Genomic DNA, 25,557 nt, shown 5'->3' with positions numbered 1-25,557 from the left:
CCCAATTAACCCCTTTCCACTGTCAATTGCGACAACAGCACCTAAGTTGTTAAAAGGGGTTTTAAAGATTCCGTTTGATACCATCGCCCCCCCCGTGATCCTAATCGCTGATGGTGATAATTGCCATGGTACCCCAAGGTCATCTGATGACCCCACAGTACGGTGGTTTGTTGATTCTGCTATAAGCAGGGCCTAACAGGCTGTGTCAGTGAGTCACTGGCACGTCTTACGCACTGCAGTACAAGAGTAAACTTATTATTTCTGTGCTAAAAGGCTCAACGTATAAAAGTACTTAAAGTGTACGTTAAATGGTGGAAGGCAAAAAAATGAAACATCTCTTGGTTTCTGCGCTTCTCCCCAAACATACAATAAAAAACAATTAAACCAATTAAATAAGCCTTCACCCAGTTCCTTGGACAAAAAAATAAATAGAAAAGGTTACCAGTCTCAGAAAATAGTGACAATAACCTTTTTTGTTAAAGAAGGTTCTGAATTTTCTTAACTATTAAAATAAACCTCTCATGTTAAAAAAAAATGCTATTAACCTGCAGATATGGGGTAACTCTGCATGTTAATAGCGTTCTAAAGCTGTCCGGTGCCCACACTGAGAGCCCTGCAGCCGGGAGGAAATTAACTTTATTCCTCTCTTCAGCCTCGGGCTTTCAGTCATACTGGTGCGGCCGGTGTAGCTTCCGTCATAGTGAGTGGTGGCTGAAACCACGCCCTGGCACTGACTGACAGCCGGCTCAACATTAGAGCTCAGGTTTAGAGCTGGCTGTCAAACAGTGCCGGGGCGCAGCTACAGCCATCGCTCATTATGCACTGAGCAGCGACTGAAGCTGCACTAGCCATACCCCTATGGTTGAAAGCCTGAGGCTGCTGCAAAGAATAAAGGTAATTCCCTTCTGGCAGCGGGGCTCTCAGTGCGTGAACCAGGCAGCTTTAGAACGCTATTAACCTGCAGATTAACCTCATATCTGCAGGTTAATAGCTTTTTTTACATGACTGTTTCCCCTTAAAATATAAAAAGTTTGGTATTGTAATCATACTGACTGGGAGAATCATATTACCAAGTAAATTTTGCTGCAGAATGACTTCTGTAAAAACAATCCCCAAAAAACAGTGAAGAAATTGCATTTTTGTCACCATTTCACCCCACTTGGATTTGTTTTCCCATTTAACAGAACATTATATGGTAAAAAGTTGTCATTAAAAACTACAACTCATCCAGTTTTTTGATCTTACAGTTTCCCTTTAACCCCTTAACGATGAATGATGAACATAGCACTTCATGAGCAAGTGTCAGTTCCCGCATCATGACGAGCTATGTCCATCATGAATTTAAGCGGTCACTGTGTGAAATCAAACAGTGACTGCTCCATGCAGACAGCTTCCACTGACAGAAATGCAGGGACCCATTTCATTGATCCCGCTCTCTGATTGCTGTTAGAGAAATTGCACAACAAATTATATAGCCCATTTTCTCCTGTTACCCTTGTGAAAATGCAAAATTTGGGGCTAAATCGAAATTTTTGTGGGAAAAAGTTCAATTTTAATTTTTTTCCTTGCACATTGCTTTAATTCCTGTGAAGCACCTGCAGGGTTAATAAACTTATTGAATGTGGCTTTGAGCACTTTGAGGGGTGCAGTTTTTAAAATGGTGTCACGTTTGGGTCATTTGTCATATAGACCCCTCATAGTCACTTCAGATCTGATGCGCTCCCTACAAAAAAATAGTTTTGTAAATTTTGTTTGAAAATTGAGAAATTGCTGGTCAACTTTTAACCCTTCTAAATTCCTAACAATAAAAAAATGGTGTTTCAAAAATGATGCTGTATGGAGGACCATGACAGGTGCATTATATTATATGGAGGACCAGGGCAAGTGCATTATATTGTATAGAGGAAAATGGGGGTTCATTATATTGTATGGAGAACCATGGGGGGTGCATTATATTGTATGGAGGACCATGGGGGTGCATTATATTTTATGGTAGACCATGGGGGGTGCATTATATTGTATGGAAGACCATGGGGAGTGCATTATATTCTATGAAGGACCATGGGGGTGCATTATAATGTATGGAGGACTATGGGGAATGCATTATACTATATGGAGGATTATGGGGGGTGCATTATGCTATATGGAGGATCATGGGGCGCATTATACTATATAGAGGATTAAGGGGGTGCATTATCATAGAATGGTAGAGTTGGAAGGGACCTCCTGGGTCATCTGGTCCAACCCCCTGCTCAAAGCAGGATTCACTAAATCATCTCAGACAGATGTCTGTCCAGCCTCTGTTTGAAGACGTCCATTGAAGGGGAACTCACCACCTCTTGTATCAGCCTGTTCCACTCATTAATCAAACTAACTGTCAAAAAGTTTTTTCTAATATCTAATCTGTGTCTCCTCCCATTTAGTTTCATCCCATTGCTTCCAGTCTTTCCTTGTGCAAATGAGAATAAAGATGATCCTTCTACAATGTGACAGCCCTTGAGATATTTGTAGACAGCTATTAAGTCTCCTCTCAGTCTTCTTTTTTGCAAGCTAAACATTCCCAAATCCTGCAACCGTTCCTCATAGGACATGGTTTGCAGACCAGTCACCATTCTGGTCGCTCTTCTCTGAACTTGCTCCAGTTTGTCTATGTCTTTTTTAAAATGTGGTGCCCAAAACTGTACACAGTATTCCAGATGAGGTCTGACCAAAGAGGAGTAAAGACCGATAATGACTTCACGTGATCTAGACTGTATGCTTCTGTTAATACATCCCACTATATGGAGGATTATGAGGGGTCGCATTACATTATATGGAAGACTATGTGGGGGACCATTTTAATATTTGGAGGGCTATGTGGGGGGCCATTATACTGTATGCAAGAAAGTATACAGCATGAAGGTTTGCATGGGGTCCATCATACTGTGTGGAGGGCTGTGTGGGGGCCATTATACTGTTTACTGTTTGGAGGGCCATTATATAGTATGGGGCAATTAAACTGTATGTAGACCCATTATCCTGCATGGAGGGCTGTGTGAGGGCCACAGTTGGGGGATTATACTGTGTTAGGGTCACCATACTTTACCTTAGGAATTGAGGTGGGGTACAGTTGAGTCATTATACTGTGCATGTGGAGGCTAATGTGGAGGAATTCACTGTGGGGGTATCATATTGTGTTTGGTGGGCACTTTTGTTGGCATTATACTTTATGGGGGCACTGAAAGAGGAATCTAAGACTTCAGCAGGAGGAAAATGACTATACAAAGGCTGAAAAGTTGTGAGATATGGTCTTCTGTGACGCTGACAATTATTTTTTTTTTGGGAGGGTGGACCCAATTAGAATTTCTGCTATGGGGCCCCATGATTTCTATGTACGCCCCTGGCTATTGCTAAAGCTCGGCTTTTTACCTGAGAACCATTGCAGACAGCTATTGGCTTGTCTACAGTAAACAGAGGAGAGAGACCGAGCATGCATGTCCAGCAGCACTAAGCACATTAACTGCGCCTGCACATTGATATACACTTTGAACACAAGAGGGTGCCATACTATATATTTAAATGAAGAAAATGACTGCATAATTGATGTTTATAACAACATGTAAATGCATATAACTCCTATTAACTATTTTTTTTCTAACATGAGATACCTACATAAGAGATATGAACACCTGTAGGGGAAAATGTAAATTTGCAACAAAGTATATATAAAGTAAAACACCTTTATAAATCAAATGTGTTTATCATATACATCACTGTATTATATAGAGTTTATAACAAAACGGGAAATTTTTAAAATGTTTTCATCCACCATTGAAGCTCGAGCAGGCATTAAAATATGTGTATCTGATACAATGACAGTAAGTGATGGTGGTACATATAATCCTTTACTTGTTCCATCAATAAACAGAGGTCCAATGAAATGTAAAACAGGGCCGAATGGAGTTTTCACTTTCCAGTATGAGCAAAAAGTGTCCCAGACCACAGAATATTTTTCATTGTTCGAGCTAAAAACCCATATATATTCTCCTTTTTGGAACCCAAATGACTTCGGGGAGAATCTGATGTAAATGCATGGTTAATTCTTTCCCATATCAACTTCATTGGCCAACATGCCTCATCAAATGCCGCCATCTGTACGAAATCCATCTCTGTATTGATTTCTGATGTCTTCTTTCTGTAATGTCTTCAGAAGTGTTAAATTGGTATTGATAATAAAGCATGTCTGGAATTAAAAAAAAAAAATTCATGATGAAAGACGCAATCCAGCTACTATACCCCTCACCAAGTTTATCACACTCTGCAATTCTTTTATATAAAATTTACTCAGTTTCCTGCAGTTAAGCCCCATCTTTGCTTCTCTTTAGCCTCGGATTTCACAAAGAAGTTTTTCTTGTATACTTTGCTATCAGTACCATGATGCATCAGCACAGCATCACATGAGCATCCACAGCCAGGATCATCTGAGCCTCTAGGAAGGACATGGTAATTATCCTCCACTCTGCATTCCCTAGATAGGTTAACATAAGTAAACAGTCAGAGCTGTTTAGTCATCATCAGTAGCTGTGATATGAACTCATGTGCCTGCTTTATGAGACTGTGCTGTAATGAAGATTGTTGCTGTAATATCCCTGAACTGCACTGGCCGTGCTTAAGATTAAATCCCACTGTTAAACTGTTGAAAAAGACTCTTGTCAGATGTGTCTGGTCAGCAACTGAATCTATCATGTGCCTGAGAGAAGCTGCAGCCTATGGTCATCCTGAGTAACAGTTCCTCCAGGATTCCAATGAATTTATGAAACCCGTCTCGCCCTATCTGAACCTAGCGGTGTGCGTGTAACATTGGTGGCCCATATGGGGAGGACTGAGCGGGGATTAATGTCTAGAGGGAGAAGAGGAAAAATGTCTGGAAAAATACAGCAGCACAGCACCTCAACTTAACTCTGCTACACCACTTAAAGGGGACCATCCCTAAAGAAAACTCACTAGCAGCAATGGATGTTGAAATACAAATAGACAGAATTAGTGAGCGGTTTCTTCAGTTAACCTGCGAAGAATTAAGAACAGTAGCATATAAAGATGTCAGAAGAACAGATTTCTAAAGCACACAACCGCAGGCAACTGTTAGCTGCCATTAATGCAAAAATGGATGAGCTGGGGGAGAAAGAAGCTGAAGACGTCATGGGGACATGCCTCCAGGAGCTAACACAGTTTCTAACCAGGTTGAAGTTGGAGGATGGAGGGACGGCACCAATTACCAAAAGCGGGAATCTCTGTCCGCAGACTGAACTACGGGAATTGAAAGAACAACTCAAAACCCTAACAACAGCCCTGCAGGAATCGACCAAAATCTCTTAACGGGTGACAGACTCAGACAGAACCTTTAACCTGCTCGGGTTAGATAAATCAGGAAGACAGTCCTCTCTAACACCACAAATCACCATAAGTAAAGAATTCAAGATCCTGGGAAAGATTGGAGAGTGTGAACAGAAAGAGAAACTGTCTTATATGAACTTGTTTCACCAGATTGATGCAGGCTTACAGAAAGGCTACCAGCCAGATGAAATCGTTGAGGGGGTGGTGAAGTGATCAGCCCAGGAATGAACCTCTGTAGTATGCTAGAAATGAAGAGTCAATTGACCTTGCAACAACTGAAGATGATTTTAAAAGGGCACTATAAAGAAGAGAGTACTTCAGAATTGTTCCACCGACTCATTAACCTCTCACAGAAAAATAATGAATCACCCCAAAGTTTCTTGTGCAGAGAAATTGAACTGAAGGATAGACTGTTGTTTGCATCCAGAGATGTAGAAGCGGACGAGAGGTTTGATGCTGGACTAGTCCAGAAGAAGTTCTTGAGATCATTGGGAACAGGGTTAATCAGTACATACATCAAGTCGCAGCTGAAACAGTACCTAGAAGATCCTGGCATTCTGGACAAAATCCTAATTGAACAAATGAATGAGGCAGCTAGTTTGGAGTCAGAGAGCGAACAAAAGATAAAGAAAGGCTCTGCTCCTAAATCAAAAAATATCACAGTAAAAGACAAATTCCTTACCAACACCAGGTCAGATTACATGGAGGGGGTGGCTGTGTAGTATTATACGTGCACACGCACACCGATGGAGCTTGCATATTTTTAATGTTTAATGTTAGGACTCGCAAGTATGGGGACCCTTGATGCTGGGTTGCGAGCTTGCGTATTTTGGTCAAAATATCGACCCTTACCTCATGTGGTGTATTTATCTTATACACTATTTTTCATCTTTTTTACACATTTTTGTGCAGGATGCAGCCAGGCCTCTTTAGTGTTGGCTGGGTAAATTGGGGCGTCTGTCCTGTGGGGGTGCACGTATATAGTGCTGGGCAGCCCCCCTGATCTAATAGTATGGGCGTCATCAATAGGCTGCAAGCCAGACACTGTGCATCACACATATCTGAGTGATTGGTGCCCTATGCAAACTCCATCGGTGTGCATGTATAATACTACACAGTCACCCCCTCCATGAATTGGTAGGTTAGTGAGTGGCTGTCTGCCTCAGTATTTTGCACATGTGCTGCCCCGGCCTTTATCATGGAGGCTTGCTGCATCCTGCAATGCCTTGGTAATCAGACCTGGTGTTGATAAGGCATTATCTTATACTGTGATGTTTTTTTAAATTAGCTTCTAAATCACCAAAATGAGTCAGCTGAGGTTGGAGACCCCCAGTGGCCAGTCTGAAGATAATCATGGAGACCCTCCAGTGCCACCTCCGAGAGGGAACCTTAAAGCACCAACAAAAGAGAGGACCGCCAGCGCTGACTGGGAAGAAGTAATAGGAGAACTGCGAGCTGAGTTGATTGAGATGAAAAAGTTGATTCATTCCAGAACAGAACCTGCATCCCTCAGACCCAGGAGTGGGTTCCAAAACAGAAGATACCCGGCTTGTGAAGCGTGCCGTTCATCAAATCAGAGTACGGTATGTGTACACTGACTAAGATGTGGTGAGGAAGGACATTATGCCAAGGAATGCCAATGGTCATGGTCTTTTGGGTTAAAAGACAGGAGGTTGCCAGAGAGGGGCGACTGGTAACCACGACACAGAGGAGGTCCCAGAAGCAAATCCAAATCTCACCAAACCCCAGAACGGCATATGAGCTAAAACAGCTGCGTCATTACTATCCCCAAGTGTGTTTCCGTCTACAACAGCTGCAAGAGAGACAGGGGCATCAGTTACTTAATGCCCAGTGTGGAGGTCAAATGATGAACTCCTGGGAGGAGGATTCCTCGGTCAGTAAAGATAGCATCATCGGCCTAATCAGCGAAAGATGCTTTATATAGTGCCAGCTAGATGGACTCCTGATAACAGCACTGTGGGACACAGGAGCCCAAGCGAGCCTTTTAAATGAAGAATGGAGAAGGCGCTACCTGCCACATACGTGCCTTCAAACTCTTAGGACCAGTGGAACTCCACGGCAAAGCAGTCAACCTGACCGAAGTCCCTTTCATAGGCTGGGTGGAAGTGACTTTCCAACTGAGGGCCACGAACAACAGCAACACCATTGAGCTTTTGGTACCTTTTCTCGTGACCAGTGATCAGAACGTGGAAGAGGATCCTATCCTGGGTTATAATGTAATCAGTGAGGTCATCATGAAACACAAGTCAGTGACGCTGGTGGTGGATGCAACTGTCACATTGCTTGCCATACCCAATGTCGTGGTGGAAAATGTGATTCATAGAGTAAAGAAAGCACAGAATACAATGAACCTAAAAGAAGTCAAGGTAGGCTGGCGCCCAAACATCATTCCTGCAAACCAAATGGTGGGGGTGAGGTGTGGAGTCCAGGTAGAACTGGTAAGAAAAGTTCAGAAAAGACTGTTCATGCCAAAAGACTCATCAGAACTTCCGGAAGGCCTAGTTCAAGGTGAGACTGTGCTTACCATTCCTACTGGTGGGTTTACTCGAGTGAAAGTACCGGTGATGAATACTACGAAACAAGGGATCCAAAGACTGTGTTGGGTCACATTGAAACCGTTAAAACTGTATATTCAGCCAGTGTGAGACCCGCCCACGGGTCTACCATGAATTCAGTCTCCCCACCAAGGAACAGGAGTTGACCAGGGGAGGAAATTGCACGACCCACCTCGGGGTCCTGGGATCCCCCAGTACCCCTAGAACACTTGTGTGCTGAAGATAGAGCGGTAGCAAAACAGATGCTGAGAGAAGAGTGTCATGCATTCTCCAAAGATGACTCTGATATAGGCGGTATCCCGTTGGTGCAGTTGGAAATCAATTTGAAAGACATGACCCCAGTAACCAGAAGTTACATGTCTGTGCCAAAACCATTACACCGTGAAGTGAAAGAGTATTTACAAGATCTAATCAACAGAGTTTGGGTCCAAAAGTAAAAGCCGTCTTATTCCTCTCCTATTCTTTGTGTTAGGAAGAAGGACGGTACGTTGAGACTCTGCTGTGATTACCGGGAACTAAACCGAAAGTCAGTACCTGATCAGCACCCGATACCACAGATTCAAGATATGCTGGATAACCTATCAGGAAGTACCTGGTTCTCTGTCCTCGATCAGGGTAAAGCATACCATCAAGGGTTTGTTGAAGAGTCCAGTAGACCTTTGACAGCATTCATCACACCATGCGGGATATACGAGTGGATCTGCATACCGTTTGGGCTCAGTTCAGCTCCAGAAAAATTCCAGAGGAGCATGGAGACATATTTAGAAGGATTGAGGGATAATATCTTCCAGCTGTACTTGGATGACAATGTGGTACACAGAAAAACTTTCTGGGAGCATGTTGAACACGTGAGGACCGTATTACAACGATATCAAGTCAACAATATGGAGTTAAGTTGACCCCCAAAGAAGTGTGAACTGTTCAAAAGGCAAGTCCGATTTCTAGGGAAAATTGTGTCCGGAGAAGAATATACCATAGACCCAGCAGAAATCGCTCTGGTACCGGCCTTAAAAGACAAGCGGCCCTCAACTGTCGGGGAGTTGAGGTAGATATTATTATTCCCCTCCTACTGTCGTACTTACGTTCGGAACTTCTCCAGGATTGCCGCCCCACTATACCTCCTCTTGGTGGGGGGGGGGCGACAGAGTCAACAACACCCACGGAGAAAAAGAAGAATGCGGGTAGAACTGGGCTTAAAAGAAGCAACGCCGTTTCATCCCAAAAGCCCATTCTCTGGACAGCAGACCACCAGGAGGTATTGGAAGAACTAGTAGACTACCTGGTAAAACCACCCATCTTGGGATATCCTGATTTCAACTTACCGTTTGTTCTTCATTGTGACGTTTCTCAAGTTGGACTGGGAGCTGCCCTGTATCAGCATCAAGATAGAAAATTGAGAGTCATCGGTTAAGGTTCTAGAACGTTGACAGACGCCGAGAAGAATTACCATCTACATTCCGGAAAATTGAAGTTCCTGGAGTTGAAATGGACTATCTGTGAACCATTTAGAGATTATCTCTACTACAGCAAAGAGTTTGAGGTATACACTGACAACAACCCTTTGACCTATGTCCTCACTACAGCCAAACTGAATGCAACAGGTCAGAGATGAGAGATGAGTCGCTGAACTAGCTGACTTCAATTTCAGCATCAAGTACAGGCCAGGAAAATGCAAGGCGGATGCTGACAGATTGTGGAAAATCCCACTAGAGCCTGATCAGTTCATGCAAGAAAGCTCAGAGGAAGTCAGTTTGGAAGCAATTGAGAGCACTGCCCAAGCAGTACAAGCTTATCAAAAGGACAACACACCATTGTGGTGTCCGTTGACGGTGGAAACCACCATAAAAGCGAGAGAACAAGATTACCCCCTGTCTATTCAACGACTACCAAAAGGAAAAATCCATAGAGCACAACGGGAAGATCAGATAAATGGTAGAATACTACTTTATGTGGACCAAAATTGGTTTCCAAGTAAATGGGAGAGAGATAATGAGTCACCAGCAGTATCTGTTTTAGTTAAAGAATGGATGAAGCTCTACCTCAGTGAAGACGGTATCCTGTATCGTAAAGGAGGTCAAAACCGGCAGTTGGTACTACCCAGAGTATTTCGTAGATTGGTCTTAAAAGAACTCCATGAAAACATGGGACACCTGGGAGTGGAAAGGACAACAAACTTGATCCGTGAACGTTTCTTCTGGCCGTACATGCAGTGAGATATTGAGAGATACGTGACCAGGGAGTGTGGGGGTCTGAAAGATAAACGTCCCAACACATCAACCCGGGCACCTATGGGCAACATCCAAACTACGTATCCGTTTGAGATGGTCTCAATAGACTTTCTACATCTCGAGACGTGCAAGGGTGGTGACGAATACATCTTGGTGGTGATGGACCATTTTACTTGATTTGCTCAAGCATATGTCACCACCAATAAAGCGGGTCGAACAGCAGCAGAGAAGATCTTCAATGATTTTGCTTTGAGGTTTGGGTTCCCTACGAGGTTACACCATGACCAAGGAAGAGAATTTGAGAACCAGATCTTTGCCAAGATAGGAAAGTACTGTAGGATTCAGAGATCCCACATAATGCCCTATCACCCAGAGGGTAATGGACAAGTGAAACGTTTTAGTAGGACATTATTGTCGATGTTGCGCACTTTAACAGCTGACGAGAAGAAAGACTGGAAGAGTTCTCTGTCAAAAGTGGTACATGCCTATAACTGTACAAAGAGCAATGCAATGGGTTACTCACCCTTCTTTCTATTGTACGGTCAATCGCCAAGACTGTCAATCGACATCATGTTCGATACTCCAGTATCAGAGACTTACAGAACATATCCAGAGTTTGTTCGGAAATGGAAGGAACGGATGGCAGAGGGATACAACATAGCGTCCAAAGTGGTTACGCAAGGACAGAGCAAGAGCAAGGAGTACTATGACTGAAAATGTTATGGAGCAGAATTGGCACTGGGAAGCCGTGTGCTAGTCAAGAACAAAAGGCGGTCCGGGAAAACTTTGTTTGTACTGGGAAGACAAGGTGTATGTGGTCGTAAGGAGGAAAGCCGATGACAGTCCAGTGTATGAAATCCGATTGGAAACCAGAATAGTCCATCGGAATTTACTACTACCCTGTGATTATCTCCCACCACAACAAAACTTTCCAGAAGTAGAACAACATCGTCCGAGATCGACTAAGGGACCACCACAGACTGAAGCTCCGAAGATGGATAGTGATCTTGAAAGTTCACATGAAGAAGAACACACCGTTGTATTTCTCGGACCGGCAAGGAGAGGGATGTACCATCCTCAGGAGAGTGAAGTAAGTCCCCAGGCTCCAGAGTTTGTACCAAGGAGTACAGATATAGTCCAATTCAGATTTGATGATCTAACACCGTTCACTGAAGAGACCGATCGACACTTAGGAGTAGCAGAATTACCAGACCAGGTGGAAACGAACGATTCAAGAGAAGTACAGTAACTTACAGAGGCAGTTCCAAGATCATTTGAGGAAGTTCGAGAAATGAGTGTGGCAGAAGAAACTCCTGCAACCGAGGAACCCGTGGTATCTGAGGAACAACCTACCAGGAGGATGTCGACTCGAGAAGTGAGGAGGCCTGTGATGCTGACATATGAGACACTCGGTGAACCGAGTCAAGTGCCAAGGACTGTCCATTGGAAACAGGTATTTCTGCCTACGGACCAGGTAAGCTCACTTGAGTGGTATTCACCACCGAGAGACATTATGGACAATGTTACCTGGTGGAAAGACTTGTTTTGGCCTAGTGAGAGAGAGAGCTGGTTGAAGACGTATGAAAACCTCCAGCGGAAGAGATGCTGATTGTTTTAATTGTGTATTTCTTTCAGGAGTTCTACAAGCAAAAGGTCGTAAGAACAGGTTGTTATTGATGTTTGTAAATTTTATGCCAATATGACAATGCCAATTTGTATATAAAGTTATTCAACTTTTAGCACTGTCTCAGAATTGGTCAGCTTGACCAATTAAAACGAATATCGAGAACGACATTAAAAAAGAAGGGAAAGTGTGACATGCAGAAATAGTGCTGTTGCTTCAAAAGGATCCAGCAACTATAAGAGTTAACACAGTCACAAGAGACAGGGAGTGGTTAGCAGAGCCCCAGGGGGATTGTGGGGAACTTGTTTACTATTCTGGCTGCAGCCAAAGGGAGAAGTGGTATGTGATCTGTATCTCACAGAAGTGCAGGAAAGAGAACAGGATTCAAGTCTAGGGTGAAACTCAACACAGGTCAGATACCTTGCACTGTTAGTTCAGGAAATCTACCATCGGGCAGGAAGATAAGGAATGGAAGGAATTGTGTCACAGAGATCATCTTCCTCATCAAACCCTCCCCCCTCCATCTCCATGCAGAATAAAGAATGTTGTGTACTAGTGAGTCCTTGTGAAGGAAAAGCCTGCTGTTTACGTATAGAAGTGTGCTGCCAAGAGATCTAATTTGTGCTGAATTATGCTACTGAAGAGACTGAGGTTCCTGTGCCTGCTTTATGAGACTGTGCTGTAATGAAGATTGTTGCTGTAATATCCCTGAACTGCACTGGCCATGCTTCAGATTAAATTCCACTGTTAAACTGTTGAACAAGACTCTTGTCAGATGTGTCTGGTCAGCAACTGAATCTATCATGTGCCTGAGAGAAGCTGCAGCCTATGGTTGCCCTGAGTAACGGTTCCCCCAAGATTCCAATGAATTTATGAAACCCGTCTCGCCCTATTTGAACCTAGTGTCGTGCGTGTAACAAAAGCCTAGTTTTGTTGGTTGGCTCTGTCAGGCACTGTAGTAAGGGCACTAGCAGCAGCTATCTCAGTCATAGCAAATTTAAAGATGTGAATAATGTGTGGGAGCATTGAGCTCAGGACCTTTTTCATACTGACTCCGGGATAGTGATGATTTTGTAAAGGTGTCAGTTGTGTCAGCCAGACCTGGAGATTATCTGTGAACGAATGCATGGTCAGCAAGGCTACAGCATGTTAGAGAGGTGGTAGCTAGAGAGAGCCCCCTTAGGCTGCGTGCCCACGATGCCCACAATGTTTTTTAAGCACTTCCGTAGCAGCAATTCCGCCGTGGAAACGCTTAAAAAACGCTTGGTAGAAGGTCTGCAATGTTCCCCAATGATAATCCGCATTTGCTGAGCACATGCTGGGAAATTTCCGCTGCAGATTATCATTGCGGAAAAATCCGCAGCACTACCATTAATTTTGCGGAATCGCGGCGTTTTAGCCACCATTGACTTGTATTGGACCGCATAACATCCGCATGACTACATGTGCACATGCGGATATTATGCGGTTCAATGCGCAGATGGTACCTGTGTCTGGAGAAGAGGAGACTCCCTTTCAGTCCCGGGTACCATACTACCTGTAGTTGAAAAAGAATTAAAATAAAAAATAAACATATACTCACCTTCTGATGGCCCCCGGTCTCCTTCTCCGGTGTCTTCGGCTGCTCGCGGTGGTAAAAGGACCTTCCATGATGTCATTTAGTCATGTGACCTGTCACATGACTAAATGACGTCATGGAAGGTCCTTTTACACCACCGCGAGCCGCTGAAGACACCGGACGCAACGGAGAAGGAGATCAGGGGCCAGGTGAGTATATGTTTTTTTTTTATTTTTCACCATTTGTATTCTTTTTTTTACTATTGATGCTGCATTTGCAGTATCGTAACTTGGTCACACTATATAAATCCATGCCGTTTGCATGGATTTATAGTGTGACCAAGTTGTCAAGCACTTTTCCAAGTGATGCTAAAATCGCTTAGAAAAGTGCTTCACAACTCGCATGCGAAATCGCATGTTAAAAAAGCTTCACTTACGCTTCTACCTGGCAGAAAAAACGCATGTAAAATCCGCATGCGTTTTTTCTGCCAGAGAGATGCAGAAACGCTCAGGAAAAATCCACAGCATTTCTGCATCATGGGCACATAGCCTTACACTGTTTCACAAGAGTGCAACTAGGGTGCAGTGGTCACAGCGAAACACATGAGCCATGTGGCCCTATATCAGGAAGGTGGAGGTGATGTTATCAGTGTGGGATGATGTTGACAACAGACGCATGCTCAGTAGAGGAGGAACTAGCCCAGACCCTGAAAAGGACATCACTGACGGCTCTTAATTCAGGGAAAGGACAGGCGCTACTGCAATGACGGCAGCCTCTGCTCCCTGATGATGGTTTGTTTGTAAATCCCAGTATGCACTTGGGGTTCTCAAACGAAGCAACGTGAAACAGGAAGAAGATAAAAAAAAAAATAAAAAAAAGGAGTCAGATAGTCTAGTGAACAATAGGGATTTTTTAAGTAATGTATATTAGAAAAGAGATTAGGTAATGACATTAACCCCTTCACGACCTATGACGTTAATGTACTTCAAAGGTCATGTCCCTGACTTTAATGCAGGCTCATATGCCGAGCTCGGATTTTTCACAGCAGATAATGGCTGATTTAAGCCCAGATTTGGTTGGTCAAGACCCAAACCCCAGTCTTCACCAGTCAAGATGCCGCAGGTCAAGCACCGAAGATCAGACGGTGGTCATTGGATGAAGCAGGACGTCTGCCGTGCTGACGAGAAGACCCAAGTGAACCAGGCCTTTAATTCAAGCGTAGACGAACGGTACGCTCTGCACTTCAGAAACGAACGAGGGTGGCCAGTGTGAAGAACCCACTAAGTGACTCACATATGAGGCACTTGTGGCTTAGCGGAAAGTACCGGTGTCCCCCGTTAGTGCCAGTATAACAATCAAAGGCGCTTGAAGCGCATATTACAGCTACAAGCCTGGCGCTGGCAGTGACGCTCTTTGAGCTAAAGACATTAATAGTCGTTTAACTGTGAAATGAGACTGCACGCAGATAGAACATAGAGTAAGATATTGCATTTATTACACTGCTTTTATTGTCATTACTGCTAAGATTGTGTTAGTTGTCTCCATATACCTGCATCACCATGTGTTCCTATAGTTAAACGTTCTTTCTGTGGTAGGAAAATAAATAGCTTTGGTTAACTATCCCTGCATCCTCACTATCTGCATCATTACATCTAGATCATTTCACCCGATAAATGAGCATTTAGCTTGTTTATTGTGTGTGATTGGCTGCCTCTTTAGAAGGGACTGAAAGCTGTATTTTAGGTGTAAATGCAGCTTTCAGTCCCCCATACATAAGTCTAAAGTCGGTCGACGCATTCATATCAATAAGTATGCCTTACACTCTAATATGTGTGGTGCCCCTGAGGGTTCAGTCGCCACAGAGGTACTGCATCTCACCCAGAGGTGTGGTATCTCACTCTCAGGTAAGGAAGGAGTACAGCCCGGGACCCTAACACCTGCATCCAACACATCCACTTCAGTAGGGCAGGGCGAGATTGCTCCTACGGGAGTGCACAGTCCCTGGCTGGAGTGGTGGGGAACCTAGCGAGGGGGAACCATGTAGTGGGTGTGAGTGGAGGACGTAGATCAGGGGAGCACTGGTGAGGGAGTGATATAAAAGAGGGAACCATCTTAGAAAGACAAGCCAGTCAGAGGAGGAGAGTGTGTGGAGCAGAGGCTCTGCAGGAGCTCTGCTTCGGAGGCGGGCCTAGTGAGAGGCCCAGGACTGAGAGAGGAGAGGGAGCAGGAGAAAGGCTCCAGGAACAGAAGGGATCCCAGGGGTACGGGCAGTGCTGGAGGCCACCCGTACGCCCGAATCTGCCAGGCGGTGGAGGGATCGAGCCGCAGAGGGGACCGACCCCTAAACTAGTGGAGAACTACAAGGCTCAGCTAGGGACCGGAGGCTGCTGTACTTGCAAGGTGCAGTGGCCACATCCGCAACTATGTCGCCGAAAAGGTGGCCACAGAGGGTCCAGGGGACAGCAGGTCGCCCGACAAGACCCGAGGCTACCGGATTGGGACACTGGTTGCGAGGCACAGGGCAGGAGGGCGAGAGCCAGCGCAGGAAGACGACTGAGGAAGGCACATAGAAAGGGGTCCTGTCAGACACTCTTGAATCACCTGAGGGATTGCTGAACCCCTGCCTGGTGAACGCAGCACGATGTGGGAGGTTGTAGTCCGGACCCTGTAACCGGAGGAACTTATCAACTGTAAGTAAACTCGGAAGACTGCACCCCACTGTCTCTGTGATTATTGCTGCGCCATCAACCCCTGCACTACAACGCCCAGCATAACCTATAACATCTACACTGCCCTGGAGCTGAGTTCTACCTGTGGAGAGCTACACCATCCCTGCTGCACTCACATCAGCTCCAGAGGACCTGCTCCGCAGCAGCGGCTCCCTTAGCCGCATACCACAGGTGGCGTCACGTACTTTATACAATCACTATAAATCCCCAATCAATAACCCTTTTTATTGACCGCCCTGGGTCACGGACCGGGTCACTGCCACTGTAACATCCCCCAGCATCTACCAGCCCGGCACCGGGTACCCCACGGCCCAGTGGGAGCGTCATATGTATGTGTGGCGCCCCTGCGGGTTCAGTCGCCACAGAGGTACTGCATCTCACCCAGAGGTGTGGTATCTCACTCTCAGGTAAGGAAGGAGTACAGCCCGGAATCCTAACACCTGCATTCAACACTACACTACTACAGACCAGCAGGAGGGGCAAAATGCGCTGCTCCTCTGCTGAGCCCTGTCCCTGGCTGGAGTTGGGGGAACCAAAGTAGGGGGAACCATGTAGTGGGTGTGGGTAGAGGAAGCAGTTCAGGGGAGCACAGTAAGGAGCAATATGAAAGAGAGGGTGGAACATTCTAGAGTGAGTGAAGTTCTGAGGGGGTTGAGTCAGAGAGAGAGTCAGAGCAGGAGCTCTGCTCAGGAGGAGGGCCTAGTGAGGAGGCCCAGGAGAAGGAGAAGAGGAAGGAACGGGAGCAGAGGGAAGGCTCCAGGAGTGAAGAAAGGATCCCAGGGGTATGAGCAGTGCTGGAGGCCACCCGTACACCCAAATCTACCAGGCGGTGGAGAGAGCGGGTCGCAGAGGGGACCGGCCCCTAACTAGTGAGAATTGCAATATTCAACTAGGTAACCGGAGGGTGCAGCATTTCAAGTGCTGCAGCCAAAAGCCACATCTATTTCACCGAAAAGGTGGCCATAGAGGACCCAGGGGACAGAGAAAACGTCACCCGACAAGGTCCGCGGTCACTGGATTGCGACACTGGGTGTGAGGTGTAGGAAGACAGCCAGAAGGAACACACAGAAGGGGGTCCTGTTATGTACTCAGGAGGTACCTGAGGGTTTGCTGTACCCCTCCCTGAGTAAGCACAGGACAACGTGGGAAGTTATGATCTGCAGTTGTAACCAGGAGCAAAGTGAGAACTGTGAGTAAATCCGGAAGACGGCACCCCACTGTCTCTGCGACTTATTACTGCGCCATCATTCCCTGCACTACACTTCACAGCAAAAGTGTTTAGGGGTGATAAAGTAAGAATTTTTTTGTTTGTCAGTTAAACTCATTGATGGTGATGTGTGTCGGGGCTCTTTAAATCACTGTAAGCAATAGCAGACACTTGTGCTAATTAGTTTGGCAGGTGTGTCCAATGAAAGGCAAGACTACTTAAGAAGGCTGTCCCACATTATTAAGCAGCCTACATTTTCTGCCAAAATGGGAAAGAAAAAGGATGTGTCGGCTGCTGAGAAGCAACAAATTGTGGAGCGTTTAGGTCAAGGCATGACTACAATCAACATTGCCAAGACACTTCATCGTGATCATCTCACAATCAAGAAGTATGTAGCTGATTCACAGTACACACGTGTGCGTGCTGATAAGGGAAAATTGAGGACTTTCCTACAGGCAATTACGTCAGGTTAAAAGAGCAGTGGCAAAAAAGCCTTGTCATAGCAGCAGACAAGTTTTTGAAGCAGCTGGTGCCTCCAACGTCCCCCGAACAACAAGATGCAGGGTCCTTCAGAGGTTTGCAGCTGTGCGTAAGCCAACCTGTCGACCTCCTCTATCCACTGCACACAAGCAGAAACGGCTCCAGTGGGCCAAACAATATATGAAGACTGACTTCAAAACTGTTTTGTTCACCGATGAGTGCTGTGCAACGCTCAATGGTCCAGATGGATGGAGTGGAGGAGGAGGATGGCTGGTTGATGGACACCCCATGCAAATACGGCTATGGCGCCAACAAGGAGGAGGTGGAGTAATGTTTTGCGCGGGAATCATGGGAAGAGAGATTGTCGGCCCCTTTAGGATCCCTGAAGGGGTAAAGATGAACTCCATAATGTATGTTGAGTTTCTCAAACAGCATTTCCTGCCATGGTTCAAGAAGAAGAACCGTGCATTCCGCAGCAAGATCATTTTCATGCATGATAATGCCCCGTCTCATGCTGCACATAACACATCTGCATCTCTGGCTGCTATGGGCATAAAAGGGGACAAACTTATGGTGTGGCCCCCATGCTCCCCTGACCTCAACCCCATTGAGAACCTCTGGAGCATCATCAAAAGGAGTGTCTATGATGGCGGGAGGCAGTTCACATCTAAGCAACAGCTCTGGGAGGGTATTCTGTCCTCATACAAAACAATTGAAGCAGAAACCAGCCAAAACCTGACAAATTCAATGGACGAGAGAGTTCAAAAGCTCCTTTCGAACAAGGGGTCCTATGTGCAAATGTAACATCACCTAGAATAAAGTTTTGAGTTGAAAACTGTTTGATTTCAGTTTGTAATAACCTGCTAATGCTTATAATTTCAAAAATGACCATTTTTTTGTTCTTTATTAAAATGAAAAGGTTGAAAACGCTGCTGTGCATAATAATTTGGAACATGCATTTTGAGTGCAGTTTGAGTGTTTTATTTTTTTTTAAATATACTGTTATCATAGGCAGTTTGTACAAAAACCTTTCAATTGTACTCTAATAGTTATTTGACTGGAAAATTACAATGACTGCAATTCATATAGGTAATTTGGGAAAATCTGAGAAAATATTATTTGCATAATAATTTGGAACACAGTGTACAACATCACCATTTCCTACCCTGGAGCTAAGCTCTGCCTGTGGAGAGCTGAACCAACTCTGCTGCACTAACATCAGCTCCAGAGGACCTGCTCCGCAGCGGCGGCTCCCTTTAGCCACATACCACAGGTGGCGTCACGAACATTATATAAAAACTATAAATCCCCTGTAAATATCCCCTTTTATTGACCACCCTGGGTCACGGACCAGGTCACCGCCACTATGACATCTCCCCTAGCAACGACCAGCCCGGCACCAAGTACCCCAGGGCCCATGTGGCGCGTCATATTGGCGCGCCAATCAACTGGTCAGGGAAGATATTATTTGGGCATATACAATTTTGGACTGCCGATCACTTCATTCTCTCTGAGATAAGCTGCTGACAGAGATGTTTGTCAGTTTCTCTCATAGAGAACACAGGAGCACTCGGCCAAGTGAGCGCTTCCGTGTATGGGAGAGACGGCCAAGATGGTTGTCGGCCAAATGATCAACTGAAGCATCATTTGGCCAACAATTCGGTCACAGTTATCAGATTCTAAATAATATTATCAGTAGGTCACACCAAAGGCTAAGCCTGTCCTGTTAACCCTTTCATGACATGCGCCGTACATATACGGCGCATGACGTGTCTTCGCCTTAGATGCAGGCTCCGACGATGAGCCCGCACCTTTCCGGGGACTTGACAGCGGATCTGATCAGCTGTCATGTGCTCCTAACAGCCGTGGGTGGAATCGCGATTCTCTCGTGATTATTAACATGTTAAATGCCGCTGTCAATCTCTGACAGCGGCATTTAAGACGGCTCCGCTGGAAGAGCGTCACAAGACCCGCCCATCGGCGCCCATGTCACATGACTGCGCATCGTCGATGGGTTGGCATGACAACCCGGTGTCTGCAGGAGACCCCTACAGTTGTCATTGCAGGGATGCAAGTGAACATTTTTGCTACATACAGCGCTATGTGTAGCACAGGCGATCGGATGATTGCAGCTTCTAGTCTCCCCAAGGTTTACCCCAAAATGGTATCAATAAAAACATCAGCTCGGTGAGCAAAAAATAAGCCCTCACCCAGCCCCAGAAGCCGAAAAATGGAGACGCTACGGGTCTCAGAAAATGGTGACTTTTTTTTTTTTTTTTAACAAACTTTAGATTTTTTTACCATTTAAATAAAAAAAAAAAAACTATACATGTTTAGTATCTACAAACTCATAATGACCTGGAGAATCATAAAGGCAGGTCAGTTTCAGCATTTAGTGAGCATGGTAAAAGAAAAACCCAGAAAACAACTGTGGAATTTAATTTTTTTTGCAATTTCACCACACTTGGAATTTTTTCCTGTTTTCCAGTACAACCAATGGTGTCGTTCAAAAGTACAACTTGTCCCGCAAAAACAAGCCCTTACACGGCCATATTGACAGAAAATGTAAAAAGTTATGGCTCTGGTAAGAAGAGGAGTAAAAAACAAAAGTGCAAAAACAGAAAAGGGTCGCACCATGAAGGGGTTAAATAGGGAATATGACCTATTTATTCTACCTATTTCTCTACTCCCACATGGGTGACTAGCCGTCTTTGCCTCTCCTGAATTCCTACGCTGGCTAAGTGATAGCAATATGCCAATTTGACCATGATACTTGATTTCTCCCCAATATGATGACAAAATAGATGTCACATCTACAATCCAGGGGAGTAACTATAGGTGCAGGGGTTGCAATAGCACGCGGGCCCTGGAGCCGAGGGGCCTCAAAGGTCCCTTTGGCCCATGTGAAAAGACCATTACTATTGAAGATTTGCAATAACTAGGGGCCCCGTTGGAGCTTTTGCATCAGGGCCCATGAGCTTCAAGTTATGCCACAGCGAGAATCATTCTGACCCATGTTCACAACACATTCAAAGCCATGTAAATCTGCAATAACATATCCAGCAAATAATCATTATCACACAATAAGTGCAACATAACACATGCAATATCTCCCATGGGGAAAAGAACAACGGCCCCTGCAGCCTAAAAAATCCCTAGTATGTAATATACAGTGAGCCCCAAGTATAACAATGTGTGCAGAAAATAAGAAGAGCAATAGTTTGTAGATATAATGGAAGTAGGAAGCGTAATACTAATTATGAACCTATCCTAGTGATGCAGTTAGTATTATTTAGACGATATGAATCATGACGAGGGTTTATATAAATTGGGCAAAAAATAAACATTTAAGTCTCTTCTACATGTTTGATGCCTACCTGCTATATCATTTCTTCAGTGTCTGCTGCTTTTGACCTTTGATTTCTTAGGAAAAACTTATGGTCAGTGACCTCCTGTGTAATCAGTGGCTCCGTCCCTCCTTTCAGTACTGCAGCTCTGTGAACTCGGATTGGAACAGAGCCCTAAAAGATACAGTTACCAGAGTTCATAAATCCATACCCAAACCAGACTCTCTCTTAAAGAAGTTGTCCACTACTTGGACAACTCCTTCACCCCCACGCTTGGCCCCAATAAAATAAAAAAGCTTATACTCACCTATACTCAGGCGTTTTAATTTTATTATGGCCAAACATTTAGATCAAGAAGGGGTTGTCCAACAACCCCTTTAATGCAGACTCCTGACCACAATCCTCTGTAATACAAACCCCAGACTTCCTTTTGAAATAATGCCTAATCAGACTCCCCTCATGCTGTGGCACCCTGCTGTTCACAGGTACCACAGGACCCAGGGTGCATGGATGGACTTCTCCACAAGAGGCCCTCATTACATACAAACACCTCCACCCTTCCACCTCACACCACCAGAGGGAGCCTGTTAGGGATATATATATGGAGGGTGGAGCCAGGCAGCTCAGTCAGTGAGAAGTTCAGTCAGAGTCAGAGAGCGTGCTGACGCTGAGAGCAGCGAAGACGCAGCGCGTCTGCTGCTAAGTTCTGAGGGCCCCGAGTGTGGCCGACGGCAGAGAGGAGAAAGGAGAGAGGAGTTGAGGGGGCAGAGGAGCTTCATAGGCTCACCCCGATATACAAACCGGACACCAGGTCCGCGCCTACAGGGTCCCTTTATACCCAGTAGGGTTCACCGGCATTCCAGGACTACAAGTCCCTCGACGACCTGAAGCTAGACCCATTACAGGATCAGGTACCACGAAGGCCCCAGCTTTACCAGGGATAGTGGTTGCCAGCAGAAGGTCCTACTACCGAGCGACAGGTGAAGGAACAACACGACACATAAGCTAGGCCCAGTTGCAGGCTGGCCAGGAGCATACAGAGAGGCAGACACGGACCAGGAGGCCTTATACCCACTCACTGGGGAGAAGTTCTGAAGTGCACCCATCCTACTGAGTACCCTGGACCGTACCTGACATCCGCACCAGTAAAGGTATTGAAGCGAATCCCCTGACTCTGTCAGTTACTTCTGCTGCGCCATCCGCCTGCACTACAAGTCCCAGCATCACCACCATCAAACTCCACACGGCCCCGGGGGCCGCTCCACCTCAGCTGCCATCCCATCACCCCCCGGAGGTCTGCAGCAGCGCTGGTAATCCTTACCAGGTACCACAGGTGGCGTCACAAACTATTTATTATATTTTTCCTATCCAAGTTACAAATCCCCCTTTTTGGTTGACCACTCTGGGCCACGGACCGGGCCAGCCACCGTGATATCCCCCACCAGCATCCACAGGCCCGGATGCCGAGTACCCCATTGCCCCGGGGGCGCGTCAATGCCTCATTCAGACGACAGTGTTTCACGTACGGGTTATATCCGCGGTGTTCACCCACCCATTATAATCTATGGATCAGATCACATAGCCTTGTTGTTTTCCAGACTGTGTGTGTGTGAGACCCGCAGCAAATTTTAACCATTTTTGAGCCATTAAAGATAAATCTTTTTATTCAAAAACTGTTAAGAAATGTTTCATGATAAATTCCACCAATTCTATTTTTACCACAGACAGGGAACTCCAAGCAATCCAGGCATTAGAAAATCTCTTGCTGGGGCAGGCGAAGTATACAAGGGTAAGTTTCCCTCTACCATTAGTAAGGAAGGCCAGGGAGCCCCATAGGGCGTATAGGCCACATGACAAGATAGGAGGGTGGGAGTGAAGGAGTTAAAATTTTGAATAAGGGATTAGGAGTAGTGTGGGGAGTTTTGATTGGAGGGGAAGAGGTGGGGGGAGGAGCAAGAGATGATATAAGGAAGGGCAGGGGTCAGTTACCTCCTCTTGCTTCCTGGATCGCAGCTGAAGCAGACCAGACCCTGCAGTGGAGCCATGGCAGATCTTGTGGCCTTGCTGGACCTAGCGCGGCCTGTCTCAGCAATCCATGGGGCAGACTTGGTGCAGCAGCAGCTGCGGGTGACCTGTGCACAGTCGTCGGCTGCAGAAGAAGCTTCAGGGAGGCCTGCAGCGGTCACGGCCGCCGGAGCGTTACTCACCAGCAGGTGAGGTTCGGAGCAGGAGAAGCTCCAGGAGCCCCCTCGGGGACCTCTGCAGCCAGGGGAGCAGCGCGTGCCTGAGGCTCCTTCTCCGATCCCCAGGAGGAATCCTCGCCGGAGCCGCAGCCTACCAGAAGTGGGCGTGCCTGCGCTGCGGCCCTCTTCCGGTTTGCGGCCTAAAAGGCCCCCGAGCAGCGCGGCGGTGACCCCCGGTGACAAGCCAGCCGTGGGTTATACCTGGCAAGATGGCGGGATGAGGAGTCCTCCCACGGTCTGCGGATGAGGGCGGGACCAGCGTCCAGTGTACTGCGGGGGAGGAGTTGCTGTCTGCAGCGGTGGCCCCGATGTCATGCTGGGGTCGACCCCGGCGGGGGAGGGAGCGTGAAGGGCCTTCCCACAGTCGGCAGGGAGGAGCACGGCTTGCAGGGCGGAGGTGCAGCAGAGCCATGAGGAACACTGGCGCAGCAGCAGGTGGTCAAGAAAGGGGACGGATGAGAGATGAGCGGCCCTCCTGCAGGCGGCAGGGTGGGTCTGTGGATGGGAGGATCTGGGGTCCAGGAGTGCCACGGGAGATTGCGGGGGCAGGCTGTCCTGCGGGGCCCTTTTAAGATCATCGGGCAGGAAGCGGCCGGCAGATGTGCGGGACCTTAGGGAGCTATCTTTGGATCCGGAGCGGCAGCGTCGTCAGGCAGCTCCTTCTGTGCCTTTATCAAGACCTGACAACGTTGAAAACATGGAGAAAAGCTGAGAGGAGGGCGAGATTTCATAGGGACCGTCAGAACATGAGCAAGTTCCGTCAGGAGATGTCGCGGCCGGTCAGAGGATCTCTCTGAGGCAGCCTGATGAGGAGACTACCCTTGTTCATAATTTAACTGATGTGGGTGGTGCTCGGGGTGTGTTGGGGGTTAGTAATTCAGAGGGTGTTATAGGGAATATTCAAGGGGCAATTGGTGGGTGCATTATCTATGGGGTCAATTATTAAGTGTATTGCAGGGCTTGGCGTCACAGGGGGCAAGTGATGTGAGGTCGCCGGCAGTGGCGTGAGTGGCTTCCGGAGGTTCAGGAGCAGGATCTGGGCAGGCGGGAGTGCGCCTGCAGGGTGGTGGCTCGGTGTTATCACAGGAAAAGAGTAATACTGAGAAAGAAAAGGAGGATGAGGTGGTTCGGTTGGATAATTGAAGTGTATGTGGCACCCCAGGAGTCCGGGTGCCACAGTGGCATTGCCTCCCTCACAAGGGGTGATGCCATGCCTCGAAGCAAGGAGGGGTCCCCTAATCAGGTTTTGCTAGCATGCAACACTTTCCTGGCTCCAGACCAGCAAGGGGAGCTCCTCCCCTTAGCAACTGGGATCTGCAGGCGGGGTTAGTTTGAGGAAAGAAGAAAGGAGTTGAAGTCAGGACGTCGATGAGGAAAGACCTAGGGAGTGGAGCTGCATGGCAGTTCACCCCAGAGGAAGCGCAGAAGAACTGGACACCGGAGTCCGAGGTTGTGGGGCACTAAAAGCCCAGCAGCAGAAACCGGAGGGCAGGAGACAGCCAGCGGATCTTCAGTGTCTATAAAGAAAGGTTTTTGTTGGCAGTTCAACTAGGGGCAATGTAAGTTTGGGGGCACATGCAAGTTTAAGCACGAGTGTTTTGGATGTAGGGGAAGTCAGGGGCTCAGTAAGTGCTTTAAACGAGCAAAAGGCAAAAGAGGTGAGGGTTCTGGAAAGAGGGAGGACTCCCGTGAAGGTCGAGGCGATGCTTCCATTTTTAAATAGATATCCAGATATGGAGGCGGCTAGGTTAATTGAGCTGGGTTTTTCTGAGGGTTTCAGGATTCCGTTTGATCCTGGAGCGCCAAAATTTAGGCCGGGAAATTTGAAATCGGCAGGGGAACACCCGGAGGTGGTGATGGAAACGCTGTATAATGAAGTGGCTTTGGGGAGCACGGCGGGACCGTTTCTGGATCCGCCTTGGCCAGAATTGAGAATTTCCCCTTTGAATGTTGTACCCAAGCTGGTACCAAATAAGTTTTGGCTTATTCATCACTTATCTTCTCTAGAAGAGGACTCCGTGAATGGCATCCCGGTAGAGTTATCGTTTGATAAGTCATTAGGGTTGGTAAGGGCAGCAGGGCAAGCTGCGTTGGTGGTGACTCGCCCCCTGGGCCGTGGGGTACTCTGTAGTGGGGCAGGTCGGTGCTGGGGGTGTCACAGTGGCAGTGACCCGGTCCGTGACCCAGGGCGG

General features: G+C 46.6%; 1 long non-coding RNA gene across 1 annotated transcript; it reads right to left on the bottom strand.

The window, feature by feature from the left end:
* Positions 1-2,440: 2,440 nt before the first annotated feature.
* On the bottom strand, positions 2,441-23,194 carry LOC141243391 (uncharacterized). The gene is made up of 3 exons (XR_012307660.1): positions 23,112-23,194; positions 21,153-21,296; positions 2,441-4,222 (listed from the first exon to the last, which is right to left on the bottom strand). It is a non-coding gene; the product is annotated as an uncharacterized lncRNA (long non-coding RNA).
* Between the last annotated feature and the right edge of the window lie 2,363 nt (positions 23,195-25,557).

This window comes from Phyllobates terribilis, unplaced genomic scaffold (genome assembly GCF_046119375.1).
Source record: "Phyllobates terribilis strain yellow unplaced genomic scaffold, ASM4611937v1 Scaffold_1240__1_contigs__length_345683, whole genome shotgun sequence".
In the NCBI taxonomy this organism is placed as follows: domain Eukaryota; kingdom Metazoa; phylum Chordata; class Amphibia; order Anura; family Dendrobatidae; genus Phyllobates; species Phyllobates terribilis.
This window is presented reverse-complemented; position numbering and strand designations above follow the sequence as displayed.